Source organism: Sciurus vulgaris (assembly GCF_902686455.1).
Source record: "Sciurus vulgaris genome assembly, chromosome: 4".
Lineage (NCBI taxonomy): Eukaryota > Metazoa > Chordata > Mammalia > Rodentia > Sciuridae > Sciurus > Sciurus vulgaris.
Window position 1 is genome coordinate 146,958,488 of NC_136464.1, and position 13,804 is coordinate 146,972,291.

Genomic DNA, 13,804 nt, shown 5'->3' on the forward strand with positions numbered 1-13,804 from the left:
GCAAGAAATTCAGGAAAGTTCAATTACACAAAGCTAAGCTTTCTGTAGGCATTTTGGTTATGTTTGGAAATTTTGATTATTGTTGTTGTATGGTCAAAGTGAACACTTGGTTATAACTACTTAAAATGGACCAAAGTTAGAAGTACTGTTGGGAATCTCCCTCATCCATTTGTCTCTGGGTTAGTGAGTATTCAAAATAACTTCCTGAGAACTTTCTTGGCCCTGTCATTCTTCAACTCAGAAGGACAGTAGATGGCTGCTGTTTAGTCACTGACTTTCTCTTGTTCATAAATTTTTATAACAGTAGGTCAATTTTACCTAAATCAGACTACCTAAATCAATTCTACCAAAATCAATTCCAGTCTAAATCAGGCTGAGTGATTTTTAAAACATATGTTTTTGTATTAAACTTGCATACAAGAGCTGCTCTCCAGATATTTGTCTGAGAGTCTAATTTCTAGCATATTGCTGCAAGTTATAAAAATATCAAAAGTCCTGCTGAGAAAAATAATATTGAGAATATTGTGTGTCTCCCCATTCTAGGTCAATGGTTTCCAAGATTTTTGTATTTCATAGAGCAATTTTTTAAAAGCTTTTTTATAATGGTTACTTACACAGGTTGCTAACTTATTTCACAAAGTTAAGGTGTAACAAAAATAGTTTTCTAAATATTGGAATTTTATGAAAATTTAGTTTTATGGAAAATTCACTACTCACTAAACTGTTTTTGTTTTTACAGCAAAAACATCATCCCTGACTGCCAGGCAGGCACTTGAGAACAACCAGATAATTGATCGATCAATTCCCCCAGATGAGACCCAGTCACTAGTGACTTCATGTTGGAGAAGCATCATCTGGTACCTGCAGAAAGGCTTCTCTTGAACTGCGCTTTGGTCTGACGCCCCTGGCTAAATGAGAAGTGTCATAGAGAGGGCCTGGAAAGCCTATCACTTCATTTAGTCCAAAGACATTATTGTTTATATGACCCCGTGTTCTCTCTTGGAAGACTGACTGAAGCAGCCTTGCTTTAGTCTCACTAGCAGATTATTGGGCTTCTCTAAGCAGGGCATTTATCTTTCACCTTCTACAGTCTGTGAATCATTTTATTCTCCCTCTTCACACAATTTTCTTGAAATTTTTAACTCAGTGACATGTGCTCTTCTAATAAGCACCTAGAATTTCAAGAAATGTGATTTGTATATTCACCTTGCTTCTGGCTCCATCCTATAATCCTACCATCATTTTCCTTTTGCCTCTTTTTTATTATTATCATTACCTGTTTGACCTTGCTATGCTACATCTCTCTTTGTAAGCCATCTTAAATCCTTTCCAGAGCCAGTAGGAATACACTTAAGCATGTAAATTATTTAACTTAGGCCCCCCTGGGACCTAGATATAGCTTCATGAGAATTCCTAGCTGTCCAGGGACCCCATAATACATCTAGTACTTGTCTGCAAGATTTCCCAGTGCTGACTGAACAGAAATTCTGCCTCCTGTATATCCTATGAAGGTGCTGGCAACTGATATTGGCCTATTGCCTGCTCTGTATTTTAAAAAGGAGCCATAGGGGCCTTACCTTATGTGAGTGAAGTGAAAAATTCAAATGCCATAGAAAATCTAAATAAGAAAATACTTAGGGGAGAAGGGTCATTTAATCAGGGTTTGTCCAACTGCAGAACCTAGCCTTTTAGGAGTTTGTAAATTGTAGTTATGATTAACATTTTTTTAAATAAAAGTTTTTAAACTGTATGGAAATGTAGTTTTATGGAAAATAAATAACAAAAACATCAGAGAGCATTGCAAATAGTAAGGACAAGGATTTATTCATAAAACTGGTTTTGTGTGGATGTGCAGGTAGGATTACAATGAAAAATACATTTCTTTTTCAGGATTACAAAAACCACGTAAGGGGTGTCTATTCTATCCATAAATAAAACAACCTCTGGTCACACTCAATTCCATCTCCACACAATATGCCATGCAGTAAATAACTACTTTCCTTGTAGAATGTCTGCTCATTGATCAATCTTTTCATTACTAAGTATACATAGGGAAACAGAAAGAGATTAAAGAGACACAGACACAGAGACAGAGATTCCCAAGGGATTGGTCCACTTGAATGTAGAAGTTAGTCAAATCCAAAATCTGCAGGGTGTGTTGGAGACCCAAGGAAGAGTTGCAGTTCTAATCCAAAGGCAGACTGTAGAATTCTTTCTTTCTTGGGAGACTTAGATTTTTCCTACTAAGTCCTTCAAGTACTGGATATGGCCCACCCACATTATAGCTGGTAATCTGTTTTATTAAAAGTCCAATGATTTAAATGTTAATCTCCCCTATTTGAGCAGCACTGCAGAGCCAGGACTGACTGGACAATCCCTTCCAGCCTAGTAAACAAGCAGTAAAAAAATAAACAAATAAATGTTAATCTCATTTTAAAAACCCACATACCTGCATGGAAATAACCAAAGTAACATACAACTAAATATCTGGCTCCATGACCCAACCAAGCTCCATGACACATGAAATTAATCATCAAATGCCTCTTAGTTCACATTCATAGAGTCAAAGAAAAATAGTGGGATTTGCCTAAACTAGCCAAGCTACTGAGGCTGTTCAGGACATTCTAAACTGACTGGCCAGTGTGTGCAAAAGCTGGCTCCTGCTGGCTGTTGATTGTTGATTGTGCCATCTCTTCTCAAGTCTGTTTTTGGAGGCATCACATTGTTTGCCCAAAATTGGCCATGGGGGAGTATTTACAACACAGAGATATTATAAATCAGGGCTGGGTTGGTCCTTTGGAGATCTGGCTTACCATCACACCACTGGGTGTGTCAGCTTCTTATCCATGTTCTTCAAAAGCCTATAATCTGGTTCAGCAGGCATAATATTAAGTCTGAAAATGGAATACATTCATCTCTTAGTATCTGTAGGGATTGGTACCAGGATCCCTAAGGATACCAAAATCTTCAAATGCTCAGGTCCCTTATGTAAAAATGGTGTCCTGTTTGCAAATAACCTATGCACATCCACCCAGATATTTTAAATCATCTCTAGATTACTTATACCTAGTACAATGTAAATGTTATTTAAATCCTTATTATACTATATTGTACAGGAAATAATGACAAGGGAAAAGGTCCAAAAAATATATGTTCAGTAAAGATGCAATTTATTTTTCAAATATTTTGGATCCATGATTGACTGAATACACAGATGCAGAGCCTGCAGGTATAGAGGACTGGCTGTATTTCCCATTCCGATAACAAAAACAAAGCCAAATAATTCCAAAATATAAGTTTCTCTTAATCACATTTTCAAGCCAACAGAACAAACAGTAAGCAATACTGCCGTCTGATAGTAGTCCACCATGCTGACTTTTCAATATCTAAATAAATTGATCCATGTCTCCACATGGAACATAGGCACTGTCTATTTTCTTTAAGAAATAATATTAATTTATTATTGAAAAGTAATCTGCAATATCTAGCCTGTGGGACCAGCCTGTGGGAAATAATGTAACACTGAATTAGTCAGTGCTATTAGTCAGTTCTTATTGTTTTCTCAATAAGAACAGAACCACAGTGTGCATGTGTGTGTGTGTGTGTGTGTGTGTGTGTGTGTGTGTGTGTTGTGTGTATACAGATATATGTATATGTGTTTACACACATATATGTATATATAATGTACATACAAATATGGCATGATTTATCACATTATAGTTATGCAACAATAAAAAAATTATTTTAAAAATATATGTAATTACAAGAGGATATTTATTAGATTGGCTTATATAATCAGAGGCTAAATAGTCCTACAATGACTGTCTTCAAGCTGGAGAGCCAGAGAAACCAGTAGTTACTCAGTCCAAGAGGCTGGAAGCCTCAGAGTAAGAGAGAGAGAGAGAGAGAGAGGAGAATGACAGAGACAGAGTGAAAGAGGGACAATTGATATAGCCTCAGTCAGAGGCTGAAGGCCCAAAAGTCCCCTGGAGAGCTGCTGGTCCAAATCCATGTTCAAAGGCTGAAGAACCTAGAATCTGATTTCCATAGGAGACAGCAGCAAATAAATAAATAAATAATAAAATGAAGCACCCACTTAAGAATGGTCCCTTAGGTAGGAGATATAGGTAGCTTCCACCTCTTTAACTTTTTTGTTCCATTCTGGCCCTTGGCATCTTGGAGGGTCCTGCTCACCTTCAGGGTGGGTCTTCCCCATTTGGTTCACTGTCCCAGATGCCAATATTCTCTGGAAATACCCTCACAGTCACACTCAGGAGTATATTTCAGCAATTATCTAGGCATCCTTCAATCCACTCAGGCTGACAACCAAAATTAACCACCATAAGGACACATGATTAATTTCTTTTTTTTTTTAAATATTTCTTTCGTTGTCAATGGACTTTTATTTTATTCATGTATTTATATGCGGTGCTGAAGATCGAACCCAGTGCCTCACACACGCCAGGCAAGCGCTCTACCACTGAGCCACAACCCCAGCCTGACAAATACATATATTGTATATTTGTATATTTATTTGTATATCTGTATATTTATTTACAAATATATTTTGAGGATGAGAGGCAGAGAAATTCAGGGGTGGGATGAACCCAGTGGTGAGAGCTGTGCTCCTCAAACTCTCATGGATATTATCACCACAAAGACGGCTGGTGAAGTCCCATCCCCAGACATTTTAAATCAGTTGGTCTTACTAATGCCAGAGAACTTGCATTTCTTAGTGAGTTCCCAGGTGATAACGATGCTCTTGGTCTGGAGACCACACTTTGAGAACCACTGGATTAGTGACCCACGAGACAAATTTACTAATTACAGTGTATGGACCATACTTGAATTCTAAACTACCTATTTAAAAAAAAAAAAAAAACTTAGATAAATAGGAAAATTTGAGAATCGACTCTGCTGATATTAAGAATTTCTTTTTCTTTTCTTTTTAGGCATAATAATTGTAATTCTTATTGTTTTATTGAAAGATATTTATATTTTAAAAAGATATATGCTAAAACATTATGGATGCAATGATAAGATGACTGTGTTGCTGTTGTCTAAAAGTCTGTGTCTCTCCAAAATTCATGATGACACTTAATCTCCAACATAATACAGGTTGAGTACCCTTTATTCAAAATGCTTGGGACCAGAAAGGTTTTGGAGTTAATTGCATTTTGGAATATTTGCATATATTTTGCTAGTTGAGTATCACTAATCTGAAAATCCAAAATACTTCGAAGTCCTAAACTTTTTGCGTGGCATAGTAAAAATACGGATTTTGAATTTCAGATTTTCAGATTAGAGATGCTAAATCTATACCATTAAAAAATGGAATCTTTATGAAATGTCGACATCACAAGGACTCCCTCCTCCTTTGTGAAGGAGAATAAGGCCCCTTAAGAAAGAGGCTTTGCACCGCATTTTACCCTTTTTGCTCTTCTGTCCTGTCATGTGAGAACACAGAGCTCAAAATGCCATCTGGGCCAGGCGTGGTGGTGCATGCCTGTAATCACAGCAGCTTGGGAGGCTGAGGCAGGAGAATCATGAGTTCAAAGACAGCCTAAGCAACTTAGCAAGGCACTTAGCAACTCAGTCAGACCCTGTCTCTAACAAAATATAAAAAAAGGACTATGTGGTTCAGTGGTTGAGCACCCCTGGGTTCAATCCCAATACCAAAAAAAACCCAAAAAACAAAAACAAAAAAAGGCAACTGGGAAGCAGAGATGACTTTCCCAGACATAGTACTTTCCAGTGTCCTGATCTTGGACTTCACAGCCTCCAGAACTGTGAAAAATGTGTTTTTGTTCTTTATAAATTACCCAGTCTGAGGTATTTTGTATAGCAACACAAATGGACTCAAACACAGATTTATTGCAAAATAATCTGCAGGGTGGTGGTGAGTAGTAGGGATACTACAAATAAAACCAGATAAATGTTGAATATGCGTGATATTCAAAATCCTTATGATGTCTTATGTTATTAAATACTCTCTGCTTTTGTGTACTCCATGATAAAAGTTTAAATTTTTTTCTACATTGGTCTCAAGTTGTTTTAAATGTCTCACTTCTATAAAAATAAATGGTCTTTCTTCTTTAAGCACTTTTCATCATAAAAAGGCAGAGGTGTCTTTCATAAATAGGGTAAAGTTTTTTTTTTTTTTAACAAGACTCTAAATTCAATTGAATCGCATTATAACTCAGATGTCAAGAATGAGAAATGGTTGCAACACTTCCATCTGTCACAACACGTGGCCCATCAGCTGCTCAGAGCTGGTGTTGCCCTCCCCTCCCTCACCTCCTTTCTTCCCTTCTTCACAAACTCATCCAACTCAGGATAACACCTGGGAGCCAGATAGGGCCTGGGAGAGGCAGGGCTCAAATTTCAGTGCTTCCTCTTCTGTGAGATTATAACTGGGTTTTGATGAGAGTTGCAAATATCTACCTACTTATAAATAGTCAGAAAAATAAAGGAGAAAGGAAGACGGATGAGAAGAAATTCAATACAAATAAAAAATGGCTTTCTAGTATGAGTATGTTTCCTCCAGTCCCAGTGTACAGATAACTATTGATCCCTGTAGTTAAAAAAATAGAAGAAGAAGGAGAAGAAGAAGAGGAGGAGGAGGAGGAGGAGGAGGAGGAGGAGGAGGAGGAGGAGAAGGAAGAAGAAGAAGAAGAAGAAGAAGAAACCCTTATCATCTTTCTTCCCTCCATATAACAGAGGAGGAAAATGGAGACCCGATAGGTCAAATGACTTAGCCAAAGTGAAAAACAAAACAAAAATAACACTAAGCTATTGACAGAGGTCTACCTGTATTTAAAAAGCTTTAAAAAGGAAGAGAGGGAAGGAAGGAGAGAATATGGACTCACGGTTGTCCACAGAGTGAAATTTTTAAATGACATTCTATGTACCTGTTGATTATTGTTCTAAAATTGGAAATGAGCACATTCGAAAACACGTGGTAATTGAAAAGTTAAAGAAGGAAGCAGACACCCCTGGAATGCTACAACTACTAGGCTATAGTGCTGGAAGCAGTAGCACTTGGAACACTTTTCAGCCAATAATAATTACTAATTTTTTAAGGGCTATGCTCAGAGACTTTGCCTTATTCCATGGGGAAACTTTGTCCCCATGACAACTCTGCAAGTAAACTCTACTCTCCAAATTGTGGAGATGTAGAAACGGAGGTTCCAAAAAGTAAGAAGTTGCCCAAGTTACATGCAGGGATGGATCAAGGCTATCCTTCCCTACTCTGATTACTAATACCTTTCCCAAGGCCACTGGGTACAGTTCTATAGGTTGTGTCTAACAAGGGAGCCCAGACTGGAAGTGAAGGGGTGGAGGGAAGTAAAGACTGAAATACAGTCCAGCCTCTGCTTACTAAATCATGAAAGCTGTCACTTTCTGGAGGAGGGAACTTCTTAAATTCACACAAAGTCACAATTTTTTTTTGAGGGGTTGGGAATTGAACCAGGACCTCACACAATCTAGGTAAGTGCACTACCACTGAGCTACATCCAAGCCTTTTTATTTTTTTATTTTGAGACAGGGGTCTGGCTAAGTTGCTGAAACTGGCCTTAAACTTGCAATCCTCCTGCCTCAGCCTCCCCAGGTGCTGGGATTTCACACATGTGCTATCATGCCTGGCACAAAGGCACTTTGTGTATGAACGGCAATGACTCAAGTCTTTCTCCCACCAGTTCTCATACCTCTTGGAATTTTGCCATGTTGGAATGGTTATTTGCCTAATAAAGTCAGAAATGTCATGGTATATGTGTCATAGGGTTCACTGCAGACATAGGTCATGATCAGCAGAGTCGTCATCTGGGCTAGAATGGGAATGGAAAGTAACTCCAGATAAGTTTCAGGCAATATTTTGGGGTTACCACTTACCTGGTGAGAGGTGAACAATGGTATATAGTTATAAAAATCATCCAACTTTTCATTTACATTAAGTGATTTCTATGTATCCTCAGTAAAACTGATTTTTAATGTGCTATGAGCAGATCAACAAATCCTTAAGCTGGAATCCTTCTATAAATTTACTCTATATAAATAAAACATATCCAGGAATGAACAGGGTCCTGATATAATTATGTCACCTAGATGAGATCTAGCTAAGGATCCGGACAGACAGGACTAACATGGGTTTAGGACACCTAAGCTCAGAAGGACCCCACCCTAGGCTGAATGATAGGTATCTATCTTCATAACGAGTTCATCTTGGAATTTGTGTTTAGAAACTGATGTCAATAGAACAACAGGGGAAATGCACACGGAGGAGATGCATGTAGTATGTGTGCACAGTTCCTTTCTACCCTGTTGGCATACAGTATATGATGGTATTCCATAAGCACAGGGACCCATAACATATGGGAGTTTGGTAAGACTGAAAACCCAAATGAGGTAAACATATTATCTCTATGATTAAGTAGTAAGGAGGGGAATGACGACCCCAAAAGGCTCTGAACCAGAACTTGCTTCAAAGGCAGACAAAGGCAATGGTGTTAAAACCAGAAACGACCTAGACTACTCACTCAAGAGAAAGCCAGGCTTCATATGAAAGGTCTGATTATCCCACAACTGCCATGTTGTAAGGAAGCTCAAGCTAGCCATGTGCAGAGAAGAGGAAAGGTACTTGGCTATCATCAACTGTTCCAGTCAACCTGACCTTATCATATCTTCTGGCTTGCATTACTTCCTTCTGTATAAGCCAACCCCTTGTCCTAAAAATGAAGACAACAAAGAAAAGGGTAAGGTAGAGCAGTCTACAGGTTTTTTTTTTTTTTCCTTTTAAGGTAGAAAGTGTTAATGTGTCTATACCAAAAAATGAATGGAAATGGTTGAGTCAATTTTGTGCAGTTTCTACTGTTCCATGGATGAAATACATATGCATGTAGGAGCTATGAAATACAAATTGTGCGTCAGTGATTCACATGAGTTTCACGCTCATATTTGCATTTAAAGCAGACATTTCGTAATATAAAGATGAATGGTAAAAATCATGCTAATTTAAATTTTTAATTTTTCTCTAGAATAGCATTAAATAGCTAATTTAGAACTACCATAACAAGTTGAGAAATTATGAAAGAAAAAAAAAGTATTATATTAGTACCCATAAAAATATTTTTTTTTCTTGTGTTCTAAAGAAGAGTTGGCATACTTTCATTTTGTACCAGGTGTCTCATATTCTGAAGCCAGCCTTTTTAAAAATAATAGTTCAACTTCATTTTATGTATGAAAAAAATAAGACTAGGAAGATCACAGTTAGTAGCAGACTGACTCTATAGCCCAGGGCCAATTCCAAGGTCTTCTGGGCATTCTTGAAGCTGTCGAAAACAAAAAATTAGAAAAAGGTGTTGACTTAAAACTAGGAATTCCTATATTTCAAATCAACAAGTTCAAAGAATAACCAAATTAGACATATTTGCTGCAAACAGTGGCATTTTGTTTTAAGCAAGTAAACATATATTTTCCAAGCTTAAAATTTCCTCCATCACTACAGAGCTTAAATAGATGATAAACACAGCACAGAAAGCATTCATGGAACCCATTATAGCTAAATGTGTACTTGTAAACTCAGTTGAGTTCAAGTTAAATTTTTTTAAAAGAAGGAAAAATAATATACTTTATTTAAATGTGAACAGAGGAGGGCCTAGGCCCTGCCCTTTCCTGTGCTTTAAAGAGGAGACAGGATCATATGACCACACTGGACAAGAGACAAAGACTTGCCCTTCCTTGGATGTGTGCAGCAATCTGGGTAATTGTTGACAGAGAAGTAAACATGAATTGCCCTTTAGTTTTTAAATTCACAAGTAGTAATTAACATAAGCAAGCTCTTAACCACCTCAGACAAATGTCTTTAAAATCACAGATGTGATGTGCAAAATAAATAAAACAAAAAACTAAACGAATCTAGTTTGGGTTTAAAAGAATCTTCTTGGTTAAATGCACTTTGCTGATTAAATTCCGTGTTGCACTTAATGCTCAAGTCCTGTCCAAATGGGGTTTGTTCATGACCTGTTCTCCAGTTTCCCTCCTTCCTCCAAACCCTTTCCTCTGGCAGGGTCACAGAACTCATCATCTGCTCCTAAAAAGTGGCAGGTAAAGTTAACACTGAGGGTCAGGGTCAGGTGCTGGAGAGGAGAGTGACAAACATGATAATTACAGCTAACATCTGTTGAGTCCTGACTATTTGCTGAGCAGTGTGCAAAGAACTTTACGTTCATTATCTCAATAAATCTTCACCATTCTCTGAGCAGGATTATCCCATTTCAAGATGAGGATGCAAAATCACAAAGAGGTAAGTAACTTGTCCCCTTGGTTATACCAAATCTGGAATTCAAAGCTAATTTGTAGTCAGTTGTCCATTAAAGGTAAATTCATCATTTATCTTTGTGTTGTGCAAGGTTCAGAGACTGAGAAGGCTATGTATTTACTTTTCCCTTTACCTCTGTCCTCTATCTTATTCTTTTCTCCACCATGCTCATCCTCATAGCATCCTGATACTAACACATTGTTCATCCAGAAGTGGTCAAATAATGGATGTTGATAAACTGAAACTACTTTATCCAAGACCACTGTTGACTAGGGTCTTTCTGGGAATTAGAAAAAAGTTCCTTCCTTATGATGAGGCAGAATAAGCAGGATTTATTTTCACTCTCAGTTGGACATCCTTGGCCAAGGCACAACCTCTGCAGTGTACACAGAGGTCCTGAACTTACCCAGTCACCTTGATTTATGGTCATATGAATGTCCATTTTATATGACAGTGATATGATTATATTTCATGTGAGTACACCTGGGCTGTCATGTGTTCCAGACAAGACAAACATCCTTAAAAGGAAATGTAAGTTTATTCAGAAAATGCATTTGCTTATTTCTGCAGTGTTTTCTCTTAGCCCCAACTCCCAGAAGATTGTCTGAATAAAGACTGGAGAGTTGGGTGCTGTGGAACAGACTCATTAAACTCAATACCCCTTAATTGGCAGGCATGCGGGAGAAAGAGCCAAGTGTCTTGCATATTAGTGTTCCTGAGAGAGAGTAGAACGCAACCATTAGGGAAATAAATCAAATCAATAACAGTTTGCCTGAACACAATATGAGCCAGTGGGTAAAGATAAGAACTATGTCTGCTTTTAATATAATGGCCTAGTTCTGACCCATGATTACTTTCTTCCCATCCAAGCAAGAACTCTGCTGTATTCAACTAGTCCAAATCTCCATTAGCCATTAATATAGGAAACTAAGTGATTTCTTTGGTTCTAGGGGAAATTTTCATCATATGGAAGTTTCTAGAATTGATAGGAGGGATCAGATCTTTCCTGAGGACAAAACAGAAGATAGTCATTTGGTATGGCTCAACATTGTTGTTACACTTCTAGGTAAGTACAATACATATTCTCATTTCAAAGGCAGAATGTCAATATTCCTATTTTAAGTTATATTAGAGTCTTGATTTTTGTATTAGGTCAAGCCATCTTATCAAAATTTGACTGAGTAAAAAGTCAGTGCTCCATACCCATTGTGGTTTACAGCAAGTTTCCTGCCAGCATAATTCCCATGAAACCAGAACCTTAGGGGCTCACATAATAACAACGGCTGCCATTTTGGATGACATAGACTCAGACCGTATAAATCTTAAATTGGAAAAGACCCAAGTGAAACATCACCGTCTTGCTAGTTTTCAATAACTGGATAATAGAGCTATAATTTAGTTTGAAGGGTGTGTAGAGAGAATCCCTGGTGGAAATCTGAGCCTCAGCGAATGCAGAGTCAACCTGCTACTAATAGGAAGTCACATTCATGGCAGCAAATCCTCTGAAGTGGCAAGTTTCTTTCAGTATAAACTGTGCTAAGATTAAAGGAAATAAAAGTTTGTGAGAAAAGGAAGCAAGTGTCAAACAGATAGCAGATTTATTTTCAGGATTATGTAAAGCACAGAAATGAAAGGACTTCCACCATGAGTGTTGTCATGGTTACCTGATCTCTTATCAAACAGGAGAATCAAACAGGGAAGGGAAACCTAGAAAAAGCAGGAACAGGAGAGGCCTGCTCCTCCACAGGCTTTTCATCCAACCGAGGTTGTTTATGAGGGTATAAAATAGGGGACGGCATTATGCTGCTGAGCTGATTTTTAAAAGAGCTTATTTTGCTATGCAGAATAAGGACTGTGTTCTGCTGTGCTTTCTAAATCAGGAAAATATGATGGCTGGAACATCATTGTTCACAAAGATTTCTAAATGAACAGAAAAATAATGTACCTTTAAAATTTATCTCCATGCACAAAAACAAACAAACAAACACCCTTTTCTGAAACTATAAATTTGGCATATAGGTTGAGTTGTTTTCTTAAGAAAGCTGCTTCAAAATATATTACAGGATTTTATTTGGAGGTGACCAGTTTAACAGAAAAATTGGAAAATTCTGTTCAGAGATTATGAAGAATATCCTCTTAATTTTCAATTCACTATTAGCATAGACCAGAAGAATAACTTGCACCCTGTCTTTCCTCACCAACTGCACCTGCTTCTACAAATGCCATTATTTTCTCAGCCACCATCTCCCCTCTCCCTCACAAACCATTGTCCTGGAAAAATCTGAGCCTATGGATTGCTAGGTACAAACTCTCACTTTTCCAAATCACAGTCAAGCCTTGGACGCACCTTGTAACAGCTTGCGAAGCACCCTTTCCTCCAGAGGCAGGCAGGCAGTCAGAAAGTATACCAAGTCACCATCTAAAAGACAGCCAAGGCGAAGAAATGGAAATTCTACCCTATTCATTTCATCACCTGGGAAAGGGGCCGGGGAGCAGTCAAGATCAGGCCTTTCTTTAACAGTTCAATCTCTGAATTCCTCTCAGTTCTCATTTCCCCTTGTAGAAAGACTCTAAACCCAACCAGTAGATCTTGCCAAGGGGAAAAGAAGCCTTAGAGTCACAGTAACTTTGACTTCTCTCGCAAGGAATGCGTCGATAATTAACATTTCTTGAGACCTGACTGTGGACTCAATATTGTACTAGGTACTTTAGCTTTAATATTTTATGTTCTACAAATAGCATTCCTGTGATATGGTGTTCTCATTAAATATGAGGAAGCTGAGACTCAGAGAAGATAAGTAACTTATTCTAAGTCACAAAGAGCTTACTTCTAAATTCATTACCGAATCATGCAAAACCAGAGGAGGCAGAGGACCGAGCAGAAGTTCTCACACAAGGTAGTTCTACTGGTGAAATGTTTTAGAATTTAAACATTGAAGCATATATTTTAGGTTGCATTCTTTATGTTTCTGTTTTTATATTTCAATTTTTATTTCATATCTTTTGTGTGATTAGGTACATAGTCAGGTTATATTATTTGATATTTTCATTTCAGAATAGTAAAATGTGTAAAGTAAAGGGAGGATTTAGGCCTGACCAGGCTGAGAAACACTGCACTAAATCCTTACCCCCAGGATAACTGAGATTTGACTCTAATTGTTCTTTAAATTTGGGGATGGAGAAGCATTTCTCAAATTGAATCAGAGAAGTCATTGTTCCTGGAGTATAACTGTGAAGTTCTTAAAATAAATTAGCCTGATCTTGAAGTAATTAGCAGTGGGGAAGAGAAAAGAAAATTCAAAGTCATTTGTGAGGAGACACCCTCCTCTTTTTACTGGAAAGTCCATTTCTTTGATACATTAATTAGTCGCCTCTCGAACATTTGTCTGGGGCAAGTGCCAAGCTTAGGGTTCTGGCTAAGGGAAGCAATGGTTCAATGCTCGTTCTGGACATAGAGCTAGAAATGAGAGCTACTTAGGCTCTCTT

At 37.7% G+C, this 13,804-nt stretch overlaps 1 long non-coding RNA gene across 1 annotated transcript; it reads right to left on the bottom strand.

Annotated features, from left to right (window-relative positions):
• Positions 1 to 1,808: 1,808 nt before the first annotated feature.
• LOC306659856 lies at positions 1,809 to 12,789 on the bottom strand. The gene is made up of 2 exons (XR_013763470.1): positions 12,666 to 12,789; positions 1,809 to 2,894 (listed from the first exon to the last, which is right to left on the bottom strand). It is a non-coding gene; the product is annotated as an uncharacterized lncRNA (long non-coding RNA).
• Between the last annotated feature and the right edge of the window lie 1,015 nt (positions 12,790 to 13,804).